At 38.1% G+C, this 13634-nt stretch overlaps 1 pseudogene; it reads left to right on the forward strand.

The window, feature by feature from the left end:
- Window positions 1-296: 296 nt before the first annotated feature.
- LOC101709478 (proteasome subunit alpha type-1 pseudogene) overlaps window positions 297-13634 on the forward strand; it is a 28050-nt pseudogene continuing 14712 nt past the window's right edge.

Genomic DNA, 13634 nt, shown 5'->3' on the forward strand with positions numbered 1-13634 from the left:
GGAGGAGAGCCGCTCACAGCAAGAAGAGAGGGAAGCTGAGAGTCAAGGGAGGAGTGAGGAGGGAGATGGACATTCCCAGGTCACATTCATAGTGACCCGCTTCTTCCAACCAGACCCAGCCTCCTAACAGCAAGGCAGCTGTAAGCCCCTATAGTTCAATTGTCTTGCAAAGGTCCAGCCTATGATTGCATGCGGCTTTAACAGGACATCTAAATACGACTGCAACAGGCACAAATATTCCTTATTACAGAATATCTTTGAAGAGCCAGAAATGCGCAAATGATCTTTTAGGCAAGATGGCATTTGATACACGGAAAGAGGTTATTGAAGTTTTAGCAGAGCAAAGAAGGGCTGGACAGTCCGGCTTCAGGTAGGTCTGTCTGCTTGTGGAATGAACTTATGCACAATCTGGAAGGCAGAATTACCTTCCTTGTTGCCACATTGATAGATGCCAGTGTTCAGGACCTAATTGGGCCTCTTCCAGTATGCAGTGTGGAAGACGTTGCTGGTAAAGCTTTCCTGGCCCAAGTACACAGTTCTGCCTATGCTACAGGACCACACTCAAACATACTCAACCATGTACCATCTGTAATTATGCTTCCCATGTCTCCCCTTTTGTGGCCTCTCTCACTACCGCCCTTCGTTCCTCCTCCCTTCCTTCCTAGTGCTGACCATTCACCTCCCTAGGGCCCCTCTCTTCTTCCATCTTCCTCACTGACACCTGGATCACTGAGAGACACAAGTCACATCCGGCTTTCAATTTCTATTTCCAAGCCCCTTACCTTTATGGGTGTGACAAGTTGTGTAAGTGCTGAAAAAATTAATATGTCATCGCCGTGTCTTTGAATGAGCAGCATTTGGTATTCGCTTTGTATAACTTCGGTGATGTTGACAACACTAACTGCTTGTAAGGCTGTCCTGGTTCTTCATTATTTTAGTCAAGTGTACAGGCCTAAACTTCTCACTTGACAATTGAAATTGATTTACTGCTACTGATAGTTGGGAGCTAAATTTTTTCTAACTTTTCTGTGGCAGGGCAGATGCAGAACCCAATTCTAGAAACTAGCACAGTGCTCCTCAAAAGCCTAGTTCTGTGGTCACCCTGTTTCCTGTCCATGAAGCTTCTGTACATTTTTGAATTTTGCAACATGAGCATAATTCACTTATTCATAAAAAAGAAAATATTTTTTAAAGAATCTAAAGCAATGATGGCGAACCTTTTAGAGACCAAGTGCTAAACTTTGACCCCAAACCCACTTAGTTATTGCAAAGTGCCAACACTGCAATTAAATCTGAATAGTGAAGTTTTAGTTTAGAAAAAACAACTCATACATTGACATATTTTGTTTTAAAAAAAAAACACAATAGCACATGTGAAATAGGTTCACCACCACTGATCTAAAGCAAACAGGTGCAATATACAAGGTGCACGAGAAGAGCAACTGGGAGGAGATGACTGAAAGGCATCATAGTGATAAGAGGAGGGTACTGGAAAACTTGGCCCAGCCTCTGACAGTTGAAGGAGAGCAGGAACATGCTCTGGCCATGCTGGGACGGCTGGTCAAGCACTATTTCCAGAAACAGATCCTCCCATGGGGCATTCTCCTCTGTGGCTCTTTAGCTCCCACTATTTTTTCTCCTTCTAGTTATGGTTTCTAACTGATGTTCCACCTGTGGAAGATGATTGGATTGTGGAGGTGCTATAACTGGCTTGGTGTGAGGGATGGGATCTGGTTGGAAGAGGCAAGTCACTCAGGGCCTTACCTGGACAGATATTTCTCCCTCCCTGGATCCTCCCTCCACTCTCTGCTTCCTGGACACTGTGATATGAGCAGCTTCTGTCCACTATGCCCCTCTGCCATCCTGCCCTTCCTTGCAGCCATGAACTAAAAACGTGAACCAAAATAACCCTCACCTCCTTAAAGCTGTAGATGTTGCTGTTGTGTCCCAGGGACAAGAAAATGACTGAGACTCCCAGAAGGGTAAACTTTTCTTTCCCTCTTAATACTCTTAGCTTCCTGATGAATTTCAAGTGAGAATTTCTCTCTAGCCTTCTCATCTTTATATTCTACATCTCACTTGAGACTTTTGGATGTGACTTCTAGTACATTTTTAAGGTTTTTCTGCAAGAATTCCTTTCTCATGGTACAGTGGAGGCCATCCCTCTGTCCTTTCTAGCCTCAGGAGTGTGGAACATTGTTTGTATGGAGGATGGTGACATCACTTGTCCCTGTGTGCATCCATCTAGCTCTATCACTCCATTGCTTCTCCCATTGAGTTGTAGTTTGTTTCCCCACACCTTGAGTCCAGGCTGCCCTTGTGACTTGCTTTGGCCATGAGAATGTGGTGGAACTGACATTGTAAGACTGAATCTTCTACTGTTTCCTCTTGGAATGCTGCCATGAAATCACCATGCTAAAAAGCCCAGATCAGGGACAGAACAGAGAACTGGCTACTCTGCCTGTATCCCACACCAATTTCAAGAGGCATGAGAAGGGCCACTGTTGAGTTGCCAGGTGACTACAGTGGCATAAATAACCCTAGCAAGTTTCTGAGCCACGGTTGCATGAATAAGTGAAAAGCAGTTTATTTTAAGCAACTCGGTTTTGAGTGTTGTGTTATGCAGCAAGAGAAAACTGAACCAAGCATTCTGGTTACATGTAGTGTTAGAACATTCCCTCTCGTTTGTCGTTAGGTATAGCTGAGAATTCACCATGGGCAGGTGGTAGTCACCATGCAGGGAGGAAATAGCAGCTGAGTGGGTAGAATCTCTGGGCCTGGCCTCCTGGAGCACTTCCTTCCCAGAAATAGCAGCATAATTGGCAGCAGAAGTTTTTTTTTCCTTGCAGAAGATGTGATTTTTATTTTCACTTACTAGACAAATGTATCTAGCAAAGGTTAAAATTTCATTCCTGTCTTTAATTTTAGTGACTATCAAGACTAATGTGTATGCTACTCCTCAATTCAAGGTCATTTTCTGAGAAAGTTCAAGAACACAGGAACTATCGGTAAGGTTTTCTGGTCTGCAAAGGCTTGACGTGCCATGTTGAATTAGAAGTGAAGGGACTTGAGCTGCTATTACCCGCTTGAAGCATATGGAAGAGTCAGGAGGTAGAGCAGGGAGGAGCCATACTAAGCTGGTGTCAGGACAAAGCTCCCTTAAGTCTAGGACTGAGCACAGCTGCCAGCAATGTGACTTGTAGCACATGGCACAGAATCCTAAATTTCCACAAGGGTAAGACTGGTAGTGTAAAAGCTGCAGTCCTTTCGGTGAAGAATAAGAAGTAGAGGAGCCTGTGGACAGAGAGTACATGCAGTGTTTGGTCCAGAGGGTACAGCTGGGGCTTTGTGGTGTTGGTTTACAGAAAGAAAGCCCAGTGCACTAGGACCTCCAGTTTTTCAAGAGGCTATCAGTGTGGATTATTACAAGAAGCCATTGAAGTTTTAAGTCTGTGCCGTAATTTTAGAGGAACGTAACTTCCTGGAAGGGCTTCACAAATGATGCCTAGTTTGCAGCCTTTGAGAAATGTACAGTAAATCTTTCATTTATGAACAAGTTCCATTCTGGGAGAACGTATGTAAATTGGGTTCCTTCCTAAGTCTGACGCAGTAACTCTTATACATCTTTGACACAAACACACAAAGTATATAGCTTTGCACTTCCTAGCAGTCCCTTCCACATCACCACTGCTTTTCCTCTTGATTCCGGACATCCTGGGCTCTGACTGAGCACTGTACTGCTGTGCACTATTGCCCTGTACAGTAAGCACCCAGCAGCACAACTGTGACAATGTCCGACAGATACATGAGCTACTTCCACAATGTGTTCCCATCTTCGAATGTTTGTAATGCCAGGTCTGTTCATCACCACTCAAATGTTCATAAGTGGGAGACTTTCTGTAATCAGAAATAATGTTCACTATATTGACAGTTGGTAGACTCCCCATGTTTAACAGCTGTTACACTTAGTACAACCATATTGCTGAGCCCTGTGTGACCATGAAGGTATTAAACTTTATTTTCTGGATTATGAGAAGCTCTGGAAAGTATTGGGACAGGAGGTGGATAGCTGGGCCCATGGGGTATTACTTGGAGAAATTATTTCTATACCTTAACAAATGGTAGTGTCTCCCATACCAGATAATTATCTGCCCTGTAGCAAAGAGTAAGTAGACAGCACCCAATGATTTTTTTGTATTTTACTCTTTTTCTTAGCATTAAAAACAGAAAGATTAATGAAGAATTTTGCCATTGACTGCTATGGTAGTTCTTGCTGTTATTTTTAAAGGCCTGCTCTAGTGCTCAGCAATTGTCTCCATGGCAACCACTTATGTTTTTATAAATCTCAGATCGCAACAAGGTGGGGAGGAACAGGAGTAAAGGCAGACTCTTTGTAAGTCAAGATTTTCTTTTAAATGTGGAAAAGCTTCTAATAAAAGCACAGATTGGGCCAGGGATTTAGCTCAGTGGTTCCGGCACCTGCTTTGCAAGCGCAAGGTCCCAAGTTCGATGCCCAGTACCAAAAAAAAAAAAAAGCTCAGATTGCATCCCAATTTGTAGCCATATCCAGAGTATCTGCATACTAGTTTATGACCTAGACAAAGGAAATCAAAGGAAATGTACAGCTTGGTCAATCAAATGTGTATTGAATATCCACTGCGCATCTAGCATTTTGCTAGGTGCTCCCAGAGTTACAAAAGAAAAGCCAAGGTCTAGAACAGCTTCACAATTTCATGGGGGAAAAGGACACTTTGAAGAGATAGTTGAATCACTGTCCAAAGACAAAGAGAGTGAATTGATCTTAGTGGAGGTACAGGTTGAAGAATGAATCAATAAAGCTGAGGTAAAGAAGGAAGAAAACATAGGATTGTGAGTTGATACAGCTTAGACTCCGTATCTAAATACCATGAGTTTAACTTAACCCGGTCACCTCCCTTCCTGTAAGACTCAGCACAGCTATTCCTGTCATGCCCTACAGTGACTGTGAGAAGCCTAAGATTCCCAAATCACTCTCCCTCATCTCAGAATCTGTACTATTGAGAATATTATCTAACTTGACCCAATTTCCATTCCACCCCACTTTCTCAAACCGGTCTATATATGAGGGTTCCCTCAAAGCCTCATGTCTTAGGCAGGACTCAGGAGCTGACTGAATTAAGGGGGCATGATAATCATAAGTGGATGAGTCCATTGATAAGTTTATAGCAGACTTTGGAAAGGGGAGACCTGGTCATGGGGTGGGTCACAGGGGTGTGGCCGGCAAGGGTTGATCTTGTCTTTGTTGCTCTCTTCACTCTTTCTGCTTCCCCTTTGCCATGCTGCCTTGCCTTGAAGTCAACCAACTATGGACTAAAACCCTCCAAATTGGGGTCCAAAACAAACCTTTCCTCCTTTAAACTGAAGGTGTCAGGTACTGCAAGGGCCTCAGTGATGAGAAAATAACTAAGACACTGTACTTGCTTTATGCTCTCTGTAACTGCAATCTCCCTAATGAACATAGATGCAAAACTCCTCAAAAAAATACTGGCAAACAGAATACAGAGGGTCATCAAGAAGATTATACACCCTGACCAAGTCGGATTTATCCCAGGGATGCAAGGATGTTTCAACATTCATAAATCAATAAATGTAATACACCATATTAACAGAGTCAAGGACAAAAACCACAGGATCATCTCAATAGATACAGAAAAAACATTCGACAAAATCCAGCACCCATTCATGATAAAAACCCTACAGAAAATTAGAATAAAATGTCTTTATCTTAACCTGATTAAGGCTATCTATGAAAAACCAACAGCCAACATCATACTAAATGGTCAAAAACTGAAAACTTTCATGGTAAAATTAGGAACAAGACAAAGATGCCCACTATCACCACTCCTTTTCAATATAGTTCTGGAAACATTACCCACAGCAATTAGAAAAGAGAAAGAAATAAAAGGAATAAAGGTAGAAAAAGAAGTTAAACTGTCATTATTTGCTGATGATATGATACTTTACATAGAAGACCCAGAAAACTCCACCAAAAGACTTCCAGACTTAATTTACAGATTCAGTAAAGTAGCTGGATACAAAGTCAACACTCAAAAAACAACAGCCTTCTTGTACACAAGTAACAGACTCACTGAGCGAGAAATTAGGGAAACAATTCCTTTAAAATAGCATCCAAAAAAAATGAAATATCTAGGAATCAATCTAACAAAGGAAGCAAAAGACCTCTACACAGAAAACTACAGTACTCTGAAAAAAGAGATCGAAGAGGATACAAGAAAATGGAAAGACATCCCTTGCTCCTGGGTAGGAAGAACCAATATAGTGAAAATGGCCATACTTCCAAAACTTCTATATAGATTCAGTGCAATGGCAATTGAAATTCCAACAATATACTTCACGGAACTGGAGAAAACAATCCAAAAATGCATTTGGAACCATAAGAGACCTAGAATAGCTAAAGCAATTCTAAGCAACAGAGACATGGTTGAGGGTATCACAATCCCCAACTTGAAACTATACTACAAAGCTACTGTGATAAAATCAGCATGGTACTGGCAAAGGAACAGACCTGAGGATCAGGGGAATACATTAAAAGATGCAGAAACAACCCCACACATGCTCAGCCACCTCATCTTTGACAAAGGAGCCAACCACCCTCATTGGAGGAAAGATAGATTATTAATAAATGGTGCTGGAAAAACTGGATTTCAACCTGTCAAAGATGGAAACTAGACCCATACCTATCACCATGCACTAAACTACTATTGAAGTGTATTAAAGATATAAATATTAAGACAGAAGCACTAAACTTGCTGGAAGATAAGTTAGGTAGAACTTTTGAAGACATTGGCATAGGAAAAGACTTCATGAACAAAACCTCAGCAGCACGGGAACTAGCAAAAAGAATCAACAACTGGGATCTCATCTCATTAAAAAGCTTCTGCACTGCAAAAGAAACCACCAACAGAGCTAAGAGACAACCTACAATATGGGAAAAAAACTTTAGCAGCTGTACCTCAGACAAAGGACTACTATCTAGAATATATAAAGAATTGAAAAAAATCAGACCCCCAAATTCAAAGACCCAAATCAAAAATGGGCATCTGAAATGAATAGGCATTTCTCAGACAAAGAAGTAAAAGCAGCAAACAAATATATGAAAAATGTTCAACATCACTTGTCATTTGAGAGATGCAGATGAAAACAACGCTGAGATTCCACCTTATCCCAGAAAGAATGGCTGCTATCAAGAAATCAACAAGTAAAAAATGCTGGCGGGGGTGTGGGGAGAAAGGAACCCTTCCCCATTGCTGGTGGGAGTGCAGACTGGTGCAACCACTGTGGAAGTCAGTATAAAGATACCTCAAAGAACTAGGACTAGAGGTCCCATTTGACCCAGCTATTCCCCTGCTGGGTATCTTCCCAAAAGAATTCAAAGAATCATACCACAGCGATATATGTGCACCTATGTTCATAGCAGCACAGTTTGTAATAGCTAAAGCTTGAAAGAAGCCCAAGTGCCCATCAACTGGAAACTGGATAAAGAAAATGTATTTATTTTAATAAAATAGAGTACTACTCAGTGATAAAGAACAAAAAACTAGAGTTATTTATAGCTAAATGGATGCATATTGAGGCCATACTCTTAAGTGAAATAAATAGGATACACATATGTAAATACCAAATAGTTTCACTAGTGTGAGAAACTGATAGTGTAAATAAGGGTTAAAATGATTAAAATGAATAATTGATAACTTGAAATAGGAAAAAATTTCCAAAGATGAAGGAGTGAATGGAGGGTAAGGGGAAAGGAAAAGAGGGAAAGGAAAAACTATAAGAAAAGAAAAAAAATGGAAATGAAATCTATGTAAATAGGGAAGGGTGGAGGGGGTGAAGAGTGCACAGGTAATGGGGAAAAAAATAAGAACCAAGAGATATCATATACAAACACCCAATGATAAATGTAAATGAATTGTATACCTAAAATGTACCAATAAAAGAACTAAAAAAACCAGAAAGTTTTGTTCTTTTATTTGTTTGTTTCTTCTTTGTAAGAATCTTTTTTGGTCTATGACTTGTACTTTAAGTAACATTTTGGCCCTTCTTTTTTCATGATATGCAGTATATTAACCATTATAACTATAATTTATAACTGTTTTGTTTTGAAATTCTGTTTTATTTTTTCATAGAAGTAAGAAAAGTGTTTTTATATTTTCTGTATTGCATTAAATTAAAAAATTTTTTAAATGAGAAGCAAGATGGATTTGGGTGTGAGCTGTAGTTTGTTGACCCCTTATAAAATAATAAGCTCCAAGTTATATAGTCACAAATTATTAACACTAAAGAAATAGAAGATCATTAATCTAAACTCTTTCAATTTAAAGATTTTCTATGGATAGATATAAGTAATATTGCAGAATAGTGGTAAGTAACAGCCTAAGACTGAAGTAGACTTTGGGATTGAGTTCCAAATTATTGAATCAATCTAAACCTTATTTTCTTCATCTATAAATAGAGACAACAATCATAACTCATTGAATTATAGTGTGCATAGGTAACAATTTAAGTGAATTGCTTAGCTCAAAATCTGACATGCAGAAATTACTCATTACAGTAGTTTTAAATTTAAATTGATTAAAATTAAATATTAACAAGTTAGGTTCCTTAGTCTTACTACGTATTTCAAATGCTATAGCTACATAGAGTTAGTGCTGCCATATTGGATAGCACAGAAGAGCACTTCTATTATTAACAAAGGTTTTATTGAACAGCAGACCTACAGATACAGATATGATTGATAGATGATTGATATAGTAGATAGATAGATAGACAGATAGACAGACAGCAGACAAGGATATGGATGGCAGAACTACCATGTTCCCCCAGAAATAAGACCTAACTACAGATGAAAAATGCCACTTCCAGTCAGCCTTCCTTGCCATTATAGAGTAGCCAATGAGCAAGAGGCAATGATGTGTAAAAAAAAAGAGGTAATGATGTGTAATTTTTTGCATGACCGTGGCCATCACCATGGTAATGACCAATTACTAACTTCAGCTGAAGTTTATTTTCCAGCTAGGTCTTACTTGGTGGGAAACACTGTAGAGATTAAATTAGACATAAAGACATAGAATAGATGTACAGAGTGTACTGCCGGGCTGATATTTAATCTGGATAATGAGAAGATAGTAACATGAAAATTATTGCAGCTGAATTCTAAGGATGGTGAAGTACCAAAGCTGAGACTAGGAAAACTTAGTGTGTTGGAAGGACAAATTGCAGTGAAGGGCAGGGACTTGGTAGAGAGACAGGGAGCAGGTTGTGTATGTTCTCATAAAGAGTCACTTTTAAACTGATGGCAAACAAAACCGTTGAAGTGTTTCAAGGAAGGGAGACTTTGATTTACATTGTTTAGAGATCACTCTGGTGCTGATGGAGAGAATGGACTGCTGGAAGATATGGAAATCTGTCAATCTTACAAGACACTGCTGTGATAAATGAGGTCAGAGAATATGGTGGCTTGAAAAAAAGGTGTTGGGAAGAGAAAAAGAAAGCACTGGGATTAAATTTCAAAGGAAACATCAACTGAGGGCATTATTGAATTTGATAAATAGAGGAAAGAAAACAGATGTTAAGAATATCACCTAATTTATTTGGGAACAGGTATGACAAGAGGAGAAGTTAGGGCAGGGTTGGAGAAGAAATTCAGAAGTTCTGCTTTAGTGTGCTTAGATGCCTATTAGACATCTGCATTTGTTGACCATGGGTGTAGTAGCAAGTTATCACAAATACGAAGGCTTGTAATGACAGAAATGTATTCTCTCATGGTCCTAGAGGAGAGAAATAGAAAAATCAATTTCACTGGGCTGAATTCCAGGTAACAACAGAGTCACACTTTCTTTGGAAGCTCAAGAGGAATCCATTCCTCCAGCTTCTAGCATTATTTGCCTCTATAGTCACACTGCCTTCTCTTCTCCTCTGTATCTTCTCTTTTGCCAATGTGTATATTTTCTACCATCTCTTATAATGACATATATTACTGCACTTATCATCTACCTGGATAATCCAAAATAATCTCCCCCTTCCCAGAAAATCTTTCCTTTAATCTTTACACAAAAACTCCTTTTTTCAAATAAGACGACATTCACAAATTCCAAAGATTAGGATCTGGATTTTTAAGGAGAGGGAGATTTTTCAGACACAGCATCCAAAGGGAGATACTGAGCTAAACCTGAAAGGAGAGGACAGAGACTCTGTATGAATTTGGAAGCAGTCTGTGTACAGCAGACAAAGCACAGGTGCAGTCACTTAGGGTGGGAAGAAGGGACCTGAGAAACAGCTCCTGCAGCAGAGGAAGAAATTCCTGCAAATAATGCAAATTGAAAATAAGGATCAAGTAGGGTAAAGAGAAAGCTAAGCTGTGATGACTCAAAATCCAATGCAGGAAAAAAATAGGTAAGTTGCCAAATTCATCAAATGCACAAGAGAGGTTAAATAAGATAGAATAGAGAATTTCTTTGATAAAAAAGATAAGGTGAGTACAGGGCATAAAATTCTGGGCAAAACTGGTGAAAAAAGGGTAACCCTAGTTTTGATACTATGATGTTCTATTAAGAACATGATACTTTTTTAATTTAAAAAAATCCCACTTTTAAATTAAAAAAACCTTGAAATGCCTCATAATGTAAAACAAACATCCTCTTATTTATATGGTGAGGTTCACAAAAAGTAAAAGGAATTCTTAGAGTTCCAAAGCAAAGAGGAATCTGAAAACAGAGGGAGGGAAAGCTGCAGAAGTTCCCCTGGTCTTAAAAACTGAGATGTGGTTTTTAAGGGCCACAAGTTTATGATATTGAGACACATATTTCAGCTTGCTTTGCAGTGTGATTTAGAAAATATTTGCTTTCCAGGAAGCAAGATGAAAATAAAACTTGTCAATCTTGACTAAGATTCTGGGTTACAAAAAAGAAAAATTCTGTGTAGATTTTAATCATAATCCTATTCACAAAGGTTGGGACTTAAATCTGTCTTCCTGGGGGCAGTAGACACCAAATGAAGAAGTGGTCCTTGTCCACAACAACCAGGATGCTGGTGCCTGCTAAAGAAAAAATAGATTTGTGTCCTCAGATCAGACAGCATGGAATTTCCAACCAAGCAAGACCACAATATACAATATGACAAACGGAAAAGAAAATAAGCCGCCACAACTGAGCTAAAGAAAGGAAAATCATAAAAGAGTCAGACTCCTCAGGCTTTCAGATAATGAAAGCTGATTTCACATTTTCTTTTCTTTTATGTTTCAACTGTCATTAAAGAAATAGGATTGAAAGGTTTAAAGAAATAAAGTGAATCAAAAACATTAGAAAAAATCCAATACTAACAATAAACCAGATAGATTTGCAAAAAGGAAAAAATAGTTACTTAGAAGGTAAATATATTATAATGAAACTAAAAACTGGACAAGTTAAAAAGCGTATTAAGCTCAACAGAAGAAAAAATATCAAGGAAATGAAGAAATCATCTTCAAAGTAACAGAGATGCTGTCCAATGTAAGCTATAGATAGAGGAGAGATTTTAAAAAATGCTAAAACAGATTCAATTTTTTTTTAAGAAAACTGAAAGGAAGTAAAAAAATATTTTTAGAAAAACATGACTTTAAAAAGCTAACTACAAGTTAAAAATATAGAAATCTTAAAAGGTCCATAATTATTAAAGATTTTAAATAAGCAATTAAAAATCTACCCTAAAAACAGTTCATACTGAGATTTTTATTGGTAGTATCTAGCAAAAATTCATATTATGAATAACTCCACTACATACAAACTCTTACAGGGTGTGAATGTTAGAAATAACATTCTAATGTACTCTATGACAATGAACTGTCCACTCTTCTGATACAAATACAAGGAAAGGGCATACACAAGGAAAAGGAAAAGCATGTATCTTTTTGCTTATGAACATAGATGAAAACATTTTATCCAATAAAATCTATTCATTGTAAAAAAGAATTCATTGCAAATTAAAGGAGAAACCTATATGGTTGGCACTGTTTGTTATAGAAAAATAAAATTTCTACAGTAACAACAAACAACCTAATATCCATCAGTAGACAAATGGATGACTAATTTGCCACATGTTTATCCTCTGAGATAATGTACAACAAACAAAAATGGTGGAACTAGAGTCCACGTAAAAATGCAGGGCAATTTCATAAACAATTTAGATCAGAAAAGCAATTTGTGGGATATATACAGTATAATACAATGCTTATAAAATCCAAAAGCATGTTAAACAATTCTCTATATATTTTAGAGATCCATGGATATGAATTAAAAGTAAAAATATATGCATAAAAGTGATTTTAACGAGGCAATTAATTAATTAATTAATTTTTTGGTACCAGGGATCAAACTCGGGTCCTTGCACTTGCAAGGCAAGTGGCAGAACCACTGAGCTAAATCCCTAGCCCTTAACAAGGCAATTTAAACATGAAAGACATTCAGTATTGTGGTACCCCTAAGGCAATGGAGATAGAAAGATCAGGAGGGAGTTTTATATATTAAATCAGATAATAGATTCATGAATTTTTATTATGTGAATCTTTTATAGGAGCACTGTTCTTGTACAAATTTTCCATGAGCAAGTAGCAGTAAGGAAAGTTTAAAAGAGAGCAAATTTGATAGAATCAACAGACTTGAAGTTCTAGAAGTTTTGGAAGTTTGAAAGAGCAGCAATACCTGAAAGAAAACAAGGATAAGAGATGCAAGAATATAAGTTATTACCCCAAATTGAATTTCAGAAATGCAAAATCAAAGATGGTAAAAAGAAAAATTCTGTTAAATGAATGGAGTCCATGGTTGAGAAATAGAAGAAAAAAAAAGATCATTGCTTTTGAAGAGACAACAAAACTACCAGGGGAAAGTACTAAGTAAATCCTCCCTACTGGAATTGAAAATTGCTTGGAGTAAGAACAAAAATAACAATAGAAAAGCAGACAGTGGTGCAGTTATAGTACCATATATTCCTGGGTACATCTCTACTGATAGTGACAAGGAGGATCAATGAGGTAGTCTGATAATAAAAATTAGTTTTGGGTTCTGATTTTGCATTGTTTCAACAAACAAGAAAAGATTTTTAAAAAGTGAATGAAGAGGGCCAGGGATTTAGCTCAGTAGTGCCACCACCTGCCTTGCAAGCGCAAGGTCCTGAGTTTGATCCCGGGTACCCACCCCCACAAAGTGAATGAAGAGCTAGGAGTTTGTAAATTCCAGCTGCAGGAGCTGGTAGGTGGAGTTTAAGGGTGAAAAGGGATGGGAAGTCTTTTCCTGATAGCATTTCAAAGGAAGCAACATCCTCAAAGTTCAGCTAAATTCAGTTATAGCTAATGATGAAGGTCAGGTCCACTTCTCTTTTTGGGTTGGGTCTTTCCCTGGTTTTGGAATCAAGGAAATGAATTTGGAAGTATTGCTTCCCTTTAAATTTCCTTGATGAGTTTAAAGAATAATGGCATTAGTTCTTCTTTAAATGTCTTGTAAAATTCAGCAGTGAAGCCATCTGGTTCTGGGCTTTTCTTTGTTGATAAATATTTTATTACATTTTCAATTTCACTCATTGTAATTGGGGTGTTTAGAATTTCT

This window comes from Heterocephalus glaber, unplaced genomic scaffold, assembly GCF_053883595.1.
Source record: "Heterocephalus glaber isolate CG9 unplaced genomic scaffold, H.glaber_assembly_v1.0 deba00001550, whole genome shotgun sequence".
Classification (NCBI taxonomy): domain Eukaryota; kingdom Metazoa; phylum Chordata; class Mammalia; order Rodentia; family Bathyergidae; genus Heterocephalus; species Heterocephalus glaber.